Source organism: Triticum urartu, chromosome 5 (assembly GCF_003073215.2).
Source record: "Triticum urartu cultivar G1812 chromosome 5, Tu2.1, whole genome shotgun sequence".
In the NCBI taxonomy this organism is placed as follows: domain Eukaryota; kingdom Viridiplantae; phylum Streptophyta; class Magnoliopsida; order Poales; family Poaceae; genus Triticum; species Triticum urartu.
The window spans coordinates 287,768,560-287,777,347 of NC_053026.1; the positions used below are offsets into that span (position 1 = coordinate 287,768,560).

The following is an 8,788-nucleotide window of genomic DNA, read 5'->3' on the forward strand; positions in this document are numbered from 1 at the left end:
CTCCCTGGTTGACTTCACCTCAGCCATCATTGACCCCTACAACATGAAGATGAAGGATGAGAGCAAGAGGACAAGAATGCCTGGCATAGTGTCTGGATGAACAACACGTCAAGTACGCGGCCAAGGACGCGTACACAAGCTACGAGATGTACATGCGGATCGTTGACATGTGGGAGTGCCTTCTTCCTGCCCCAGACGAGGGATCGAGCCACAGAGCAGTGGTGGGAGCATCACAAGAAGTAGATGACTAGACGATCGTTTCTCCTAGTTTAGAATGCATGCAGCTGTTTATTGAGGTGTGTGTGAATGATCTGTATAGTCACTTATGTAATCGGATGTTTATTTCAGTTATATATATAATGATAATATATATATATATAGGGCTGGACTATTCTGTTACTAGTAACAGAATATTCTGTTACCCCTCGCCCCTATAAGGACCCGATCCATTTTGCAAAACCCGGTGCTGCACCCCCACCCGAAACACAGAGAAAGCCCACCCACTCCCCAGCATCTTGTCGAACCACCCCTCCCTGACGGCTCCGCCCCCTGCTCCCACGCACCGGCGCCGCCACCCCCTGCTCCCACGCGCCATCGGCCGCCGCCCCCCTGCTCCCACGCGCCGCCGCCCCCTGCTCCCACGCGCCGCCTCCCTCTCCCCGACGGCCGGCCGCGTCCCTTACCCAGCATCGGCCTCCTCCTTCCCCCACGTCAATGATGGTCGCCTAGTGGATGCAGACCGTCTTCTTCCCCGCCGCCGGCCACCTCTTCCCCTTGCTCTGGACGCCTCCGTCCCTCCCTCCACTGTGCGCCTCCTGCTGGATCCCGCCTTCGAGCGCGTTGGCCGCCCTGGCCACAACCGTGCCTCGTCCTCCCCCGCGTCTACCCCCGCCAGGGGCTTCCCAGCTCGCCGGATCCGCTGGGTGCACGCGTTCCTCGCCGCCGTGAGTGTGAGTTCCGGCCGCGCCTCTGCTCAAAACTCCACGCACGCGAGGGCATCCCAGCTGCCGTGTCTTTAGCTGCGGTTCAACAATAAAACCAACAGCAGTCCATGCATCCGTCTTACCTCTTACCTCTCTACTGCTCTTCTCCCGCTAATTTGTTTTTTCTCTGAACTGCAGCACAAGGGAGGTTGAACGGGCTGCAGAATGCGGGTTCGGTTGCCATTGCGTCCAACAGTCCAACCCCATCGCCCCAGGCCATCCAGCGACCTGTCGGGCTATAGTATTCCGTTGCAAGTCGGCGAGCAACATTAGCGACCGTACTCTCCAACTGCCCCATGTTCGTGTCTCCTCTCTCTCACCCATACTTGCAGCATGTATGCCATGGATTTTGTGAATGGAAGAAATCCCTCTGTAATTCTCTCGATTCCAATAATTATTTTAGATTGCGATAGGCGTGCATTTGAATTTTGGTAAGCACATGTGCTCTGCTGCCCATAACCTCTTTGTTGTTATGTTTCTGAGAATTGGACAATCTTTTTAGTTTTAATTTCACAATAACTAGTCCTAGCTAAGTGTATATTGATGCATCCAGAGGTACTTGCAAATCAGGATTTTAACTCCTTTGATAATGATGCTGAAATTAGGATTGAGCATGAACACTAAAATGGCAGAGGATTCGCTATTGGCACTGCAATTTATTTCCCTTAATCTTTTACTGAACTTTGAGTAAATATTTCTAGCTTTTCCTTAAAAAAGTTCATGCAAAATAACTGAGCTGTGTTACAGCTGGCTTTGAAATATAGTATGATCTGAAAAATGGGAAGGTGCATGAAAAATATAAGTTCACCTTAAGAAAAGCTCACTGGTTCAAAATGTGAAAGAAAAATGAAAAAAAAGCTCATTGGCTTTTGTGTTGTGTGACTTTAGAGTTCAAAGTACATAAGAACATAAGTCCACTCTGCAAAAACAACAGTACACACATAAGAATACAAATCCTCCCAAAAAGTTCATTTACGAGCATCTTCTGCTCATCCATGAGCGGGGCTCCTCCTTGCGGCTATTGCTCATCCATGAGCGGGGTTCCCGAGGATCCCATTGGCGGTGGTCCGTCGATGGTGGCTCTCGACATTGTTTCCTTAACGATGCTACAATTCTGAATTTATTGTTGAGTCGTACTAGTACTGATGAAATGGGAAGCAAGGTTGAACGGGAAGCAAGTGTCACATGGAACCTCAATTGAAATGAGATGTAAGGTTCCACCTCCAGCCTATCCAAAACAACCATGTCATCAGTTCAAAAGTCCTGGGGTGTACCTATAAAATTCTAAAGATGTGACGACAGAATTGTTTTCTTGTGCTACTAATCTACTATATCATCAGTTCAAAGTGTACAGAAGATACAGCCCTAGGTGTGTTGCGGTGCGTGCTTAATTGGTTACTGATGTGTGTAGGGGGTTCTATATGAACTAATGAAAGAATACAAATTGTACCAATAATAATGTATTTGATTTTTCCAGGGATATTATATGAACATTAGCAATGCTAGTGAAGATGGTGGGTGTGATTCTACTTGGACTGGCGTCAACCCTCGACTTGGACGGCTGCGAGCACCCGTGGTGGACGAGCTCTTGCTCAAGGGCTGAAACTTATTCTAAAATCACAAAACTGACGAGAGGATAATGTACGCAAATAGAGTAGTAAGTTCAGAAAAAAAAAGGTTCAGAACTAAAGATAAAAAAAGGAAATTTTTAGTCCAACGTACAACTTTGGATAATGACAACGAAATCATTCTTTTTTAGTCAAGCACATACAAGTTTGATATTACTAATGAAAGTTCTATTTTTTCTATTTTTTTGGCTGTGTATACATCCAAAATGTAAGGTTTCATATAGCTCAGCGAAATGGTTGTTGAACTGAAGAACAAACCAGGGGAAGGTGGAGAGAACAGGGTACCCCGTCTTGGTCAACAGAGCAAAAGAATGGTGCAAAGTGTGAACATGATCTACTGCCAAGAAAAAAGGTACTGCCACCACGTGCATAGCGTATCGATATGGTCTGCTAGAATTGAAACATATACTATGCATCAGTGGTCTATTGATCTGCATACACATTGATAGTTTCGGAAATTCAGCATAGGACAAATAGTTGAAATCACCGAAAACAAAGAGCTTACATTGTTAGAGCCGGCATTCCCTCACCACAGTCAACAGAGCTGACCAGATACCTCAATGGATATCTCCACAAATAAGAATATATGACTCGAAACAGTTCTACCAAGTTCCTGCAAGACATAACAGTAATGAAGATAATTCCTTCATCCCAGCCAAAACCTTTTCTTACTGTGTATGTATACTTGATATTGGTTTTAGGAGAAAGGTGTAGAAATTAAATACAAAATATACGTTGTCAGTATAAATCAAAGACCAGCAATGTAAGTATATATCTGTCTCAGCATTTTCGTAAACACCCTTCGAACCATTTTCTTAACTCACATAGAACTGCCATATATAACATTTTTTCATAATATTGTAATAATTGGTATTTCTTCAACTATCTAAATCGATATTATAGTATCAAATAATTGTATCATTTTTCAGTTATAACTCTCACTCTCATTTTTCTCAGCAAACAAGAGAAGCACAAACACACTGTAGCACAATTTATGTGTTTGCTGCTACTTTTTCCCATTTGACAGAGGAAGATGGAGATGTAAGTTCATCACTATGACTTGTCTTTTGCATATTCCAGTCAGACATCATTTACTATTGGTTCGCTAATCTCAGTAACTTGTTGCTTCGTTTTGCTATCATACTATGCTCAGTAGGCAGAGTCTTTAGTGCGTATATGCATATTACAGTTTTCCCATAGCAAAAAGTTCATTCTTGGAAACTTTATATGTTCATACATAGAAACTTAATAAGTTCAGAAAAAAATTCAAAACAAAAAGATGTTGACTGTACATTTCTAACAATTCAGTTGTTCATACCGAAGCCTTGATATTTTTTTATCAAAATAGGGGGCTATAAGATGTTGACTGCCATTGCCCTTCCAAACATGTCGTTGGTGTCGAACCATTCACAGTGAGGTTCAGTCCATAGGCTGCTCGTGATCCTTGCTCCTTCAGCTCCACTTCGTCGATGCCATCAGTCCGTAGGAGTAGGGGCGGCGTGCCCGTCAACAAACAAGAACAGAAAGGTATGTGCTTGGAAAACTTAAAATTATATACACATTTGGGCAACAGAAGTTGTAGCTTCTTTCAAAGTTCAAAATGAAAAGATATTCAGTTCAACTTGTTCTAGCAAAACATGTGTGTGACCTTGGCAGCATGTCTACACACTATCTAGTGCAGAAAAAAATGTCCAGTGCAGTCCAACATGCCGCTGTCGCCTACCCCCTGCGTCTGAGCACCACTGGTCTATAAGTTCAACATGTGTAACCCTATAAGTTCATACAAAACAGAAAACAACATAGACAAAAATAATGAAACACAAAAACCCCATGGAATTCACATGGAAAAGATAACAAGTTCTAAGGAAATAAATGTAGAAGTTCATGTTTCAAAACAAATAAAGTATTTGGGAAGTAAAAATGAAGTATTTCAAAGTAGAAATCTTTTCAGGTTTCTTTGGGAACTTCTAAAGTTACTGAACATGAACTTGCTTGGTTACACAAATATGAAACTAATTGTGCAAGTCACTTAGAATGTGTTTGAACTTGTTATGGGAACTCATGACTTGTTATGATTAAATGCAGGGAGCAATTGGTGCCGAATTATGATGCAGAGGCTGGGGGCACGCCTCCATTTCCAAAAAAACTGGTGCCGAATGGGCCCCTGGGAGCTAGTCCAACCCGCTCGCAGACTGGAGGGTATGCCGGTTTATTTCCAACAAAACCATATGTACAATTAGTGTGCTCGTTTGATAAGAAGGAGACAACATAGAAGTTATGGTTGAAGCAAGTCCCTCCGTCCAGTTATGTCCGATTTTTGTGATAGTAGTTCAAAATGAGGGATATATTGTATAACTTTTCTGCACTTGTGCCCAGGTTGCTCCAATGCTTTATTGGCCTCAGTACTACTGTTTGGAGGATACAAGATTTTTTGTGAAATCAAATGGGAACCTCTCTCTTGTTGGCAGTAATTCTGTTACTCCTATATCATTTTTTACATAGAACTCTATGAACTCCTGGACATGTTCATAAAGTGTTCCTGGACTAAAAACTCTGTGAACTCCTAGACCTGTTCATAGAGTATTGTTGGAGAACTCTCAGTAGTTCTAGTATCATAGTGTGTGTTTTGAACAAAGAGATATACTCTATGAACTTTCTGTACTTTCTGGGAAGCATTTTGTTCTCATATATAAAATAAAGTGCATATATGAAATCTTGAACAAAATGCTCTATGGACTCTTGGACTGTATTGTTGGAGAACTGTTGTTTGGTGCCTAATGGAATTTGCACATGAAGCATTTTGTTCTCAGTTTTTGGGGTGAAAGTTTGTTTCCTATATTGCATAGCTGCTGTAGTGAACATGGTGCCAACTTGTTGCGAGTTATATTGAAAGTCCACCTTGCAAAACAACATCAGTTCTCTCATGACCATGCGTCGGTTCAACGGGTGAACATGCATCAGATCAAGGGGTTACAACGTAAAGCAATGTATACACACACCCCATAACAGTCTTTCCTCGTGTAAAAATATTTAACTAGCTAATGCAAGGCATTGCGCTAGTTCAATATAGGCTTTCCTTGTGTAAAAATATTTAACTAGCTAATGCAAGGCATTGCGCCGGTTCAATATAGTCAGAAAAAACCTAATAGTTCAACCGAGGCCATAGGGAGGTTCAATGAACACAATTTCACGGCCAGAAAAAAGATAGCATGTTTTATTAAAAGAATGTGCTTTGGTCGGTGAAAACACGCTCTATACAAATCCATACGGAGATCAGTTCGATTACTCTATTTTTGAATTGAAAAAAACACGATCGGTCTCACCGTATTCAAAATACTCTATGAAAAATACCTTAGTACAAACAAACACATAAATCAGTACGAGTATTTTGTTTTTCGGACGAAAAAGCAGCACGATGGGTCTCACCGTATTTCAAATTACTCTTAAATGGTTGTGAATTTGAGAAAATGTTCAACATGACTAAGTTTCGCATTTTCGATAGCTTTCCAACGATATATTATTTGCCCCATTTTGATAAACTTTTTAAAAAAATCGCGTTTGAAACCAAATTTCACCATATTTGAATTCGTATTTAAACCGTAAGGAATTAGAAAAAAACTTTCTATATGCAAAATTTGCGCATTTTCCATAGCTTTCCAACGCCGTATCATTTGCGTCAATCCGACAAAGCGTTTGCAAAAAAACAGCGAAAATACATTTCGCCCAGAATTTCATCATTTTTCAAATTACTTTTAAATCATATAGAATTTGAAAAAATAGTAGATATGTGGAAGATGTGGATTTTCACAAACTTTCCAACGCCATCTCATTTGCTCAATTCCGACAAACCGTTTCAAAATTACGTCCAAAATATGTTTTGCGTTTTCGGTTTTGAAAAAACGGTTTTTTCAAAACTGCACTTAAACCATTTTTTTTGCAAAAACAAATTATAAAATTGTAATGTAGATGTCAAGAGCTTTCCAACGATATATTACACGCCCCGTTTCGACAAAAAAAATTGCCAAAAAATTGAACTAAAGAAGACGATTTTTAACAGAAACAGAAAGCATCAGTTCAAGTGCTCGAATTTCATCAGTTCAGCCGCTTGAATTCATCAGTTCAAGTAGGGTAACAGAATAGCCCAGATGTATATATATATATATATATATAAAATTCTGTAGACAGAGCAAATCACACGGCTTATTAGCAGCAATCGTCTGTGTTATTTAGTCTTTGCACACATTTCTGATTACGGACCTGTTTGCCGCGTATCACACACATCTTGTTCAGTTGAACTGTTTCTGTTGTGTTGGACTGTATGCCCTCCATCGCACACACCTTGACCCGGCTGACTGTTTCTATTGTGTTGCCTAATCACACACAGTTCATCCTAGTGAACTGTATGTCGTATATATCGCACACACCCTCATCTGGCTGCCTGTTTATGTTGTTCTGCCTCATCGTAAACAGTTCTTATGGATTAACCGTTTGTTACGCATCGCACATGCAACTCTAATATGAACCGTGTTTGATGTCACCGCCATCGCGAACGTTTTGCATCTTTTTTGACGGTTTTATTACAGCACCGTCTGTGATTAATGCATCGCACATAGTTTCGTTGAAGGGTCTTTGATTGGAGTGTTGCGTTTGGACCAACCTGGAGTAGTGTACTCATTGATCTTCACTTTTATCTTGTTTGGAGTAGTTTGTCATTTACTCTCGTGCTTCACTCGTATCCTATGAGTAAATGGTTGAATGAATTGAATATCATAAATCTAAATTTATATATGTTTCATATGCTTATCCCATGGGGAGTAATGACTTCACATATAAGAAGTATAGGTGGTAAAATTTATTGAAAGTTAGCAAACACAACATTGGTCACTTGAACAATTCATGAAAGAATACTGAAGGAAGAGAGATTTCACATATAAATATACTATCTTGGACATCTTCTATGATTGTGAGCGCCATTAGTTATTTTGAAACTTGAGCAAATTAGTTGAAGTTGGACAAGGAATACAACATAATGAGTTATTTTTGGATATATTTGTATAGAATTTATATTGTTATGGATCCTCCAACATGTGGTGCTTACTTAGGATATTATGCTAGCCTTCACCTGTACTAAGTGGGAATACTGCTTGTGCATCCACTTCCTTAAACCCAAAGTTAGTCCATATGAGTCTACCATACCTACCTATGTGTGGTATTTACCTGTCATTCCAAGTAAATTTGCATGGGCCAAACTCTAAATCTTCAAATAATAATCTGTTTTGTATGCCCAAATCGCTCATGAAGTGACAGGAGGCGGTCAGTATCTTCCATGCTAGGTGGGTTATTCTCACGATTTTGCTGTTTTATATTTTTTAGATTACAAAAACCTATATCTATAATCCATACTACACTTGTATCACCATCTCTTCGCCGAACTAGTGCACCTATACAATTTGTCATTGTATTGGGTGTGTTGGGGACATAAATGATTTCTTATATTTGATTGCAGGGTTGTTTGAGAGAGACCATCTTCATCCTACGCACTCCCACGGATTGATAAACCTTAGGTCATCCACTTGAGGGAAACTTGCTAATGTGCTACAAAACTCTACGCTTGGAGACCCAACACGGGTCTACAAGACTAAGTTGTGTAGTATACATCAGGCGGTCGAGCATATTATCGGTGAGGAGTCCGACCATACTGGGTTGTTAATCTGTGTGCTGGAGACAACTCCTAGCACCGTGTGGATAGGGAGTAGGCCATTTCACTATGAAGAAGCATGGACACGCCATGAAAAATATGACGAGATGGTCTCGGGTGCATGGGCTACAATGAGCATAGGAGACCAAGGGATCACGACTACATGTGAAAAACTCAGAAGGGTGTGGGGACATATGCAAGCGTGGTCCCATGAGGTCTTCAGTTCGATTCAGGAGCAAATAGCCAATTTAAAGCAACAAGTAGGGGATTCCAAGAAGAGGTCTATTGGCCTTGGGCACACACCTGAAATAAACGAAATTGAGCAACACTAGGAAATTTATGAAAGGGAAGAAATCATAAACTAACTGTGGTCTAGGTTTGATTGGTTAGAGGCGAGCGATCGAAATACACAATATTTTCATAGCCGAGCCTGCATGGAAGAAGGAAAAATAATGTTAAAGCTTTGCTTAGGGATGGTG

At 40.8% G+C, this 8,788-nt stretch overlaps 1 long non-coding RNA gene across 4 annotated transcripts; it reads left to right on the forward strand.

The window, feature by feature from the left end:
• The first annotated feature begins 467 nt into the window (after nt 1-467).
• On the forward strand, nt 468-5,082 carry LOC125508633. 4 transcript variants are annotated; one of them, XR_007283682.1, is made up of 7 exons: nt 468-950; nt 1,122-1,281; nt 2,461-2,963; nt 3,569-3,652; nt 3,960-4,138; nt 4,697-4,810; nt 4,988-5,082. It is a non-coding gene; the product is annotated as an uncharacterized LOC125508633 (long non-coding RNA). The 4 variants fall into 4 exon arrangements; XR_007283683.1 differs by having other exon boundaries at nt 2,461-2,640; nt 2,825-2,963; nt 4,697-5,082; XR_007283681.1 differs by having other exon boundaries at nt 2,461-2,624; nt 2,825-2,963; nt 4,697-5,082.
• Nucleotides 5,083-8,788: the final 3,706 nt, after the last annotated feature.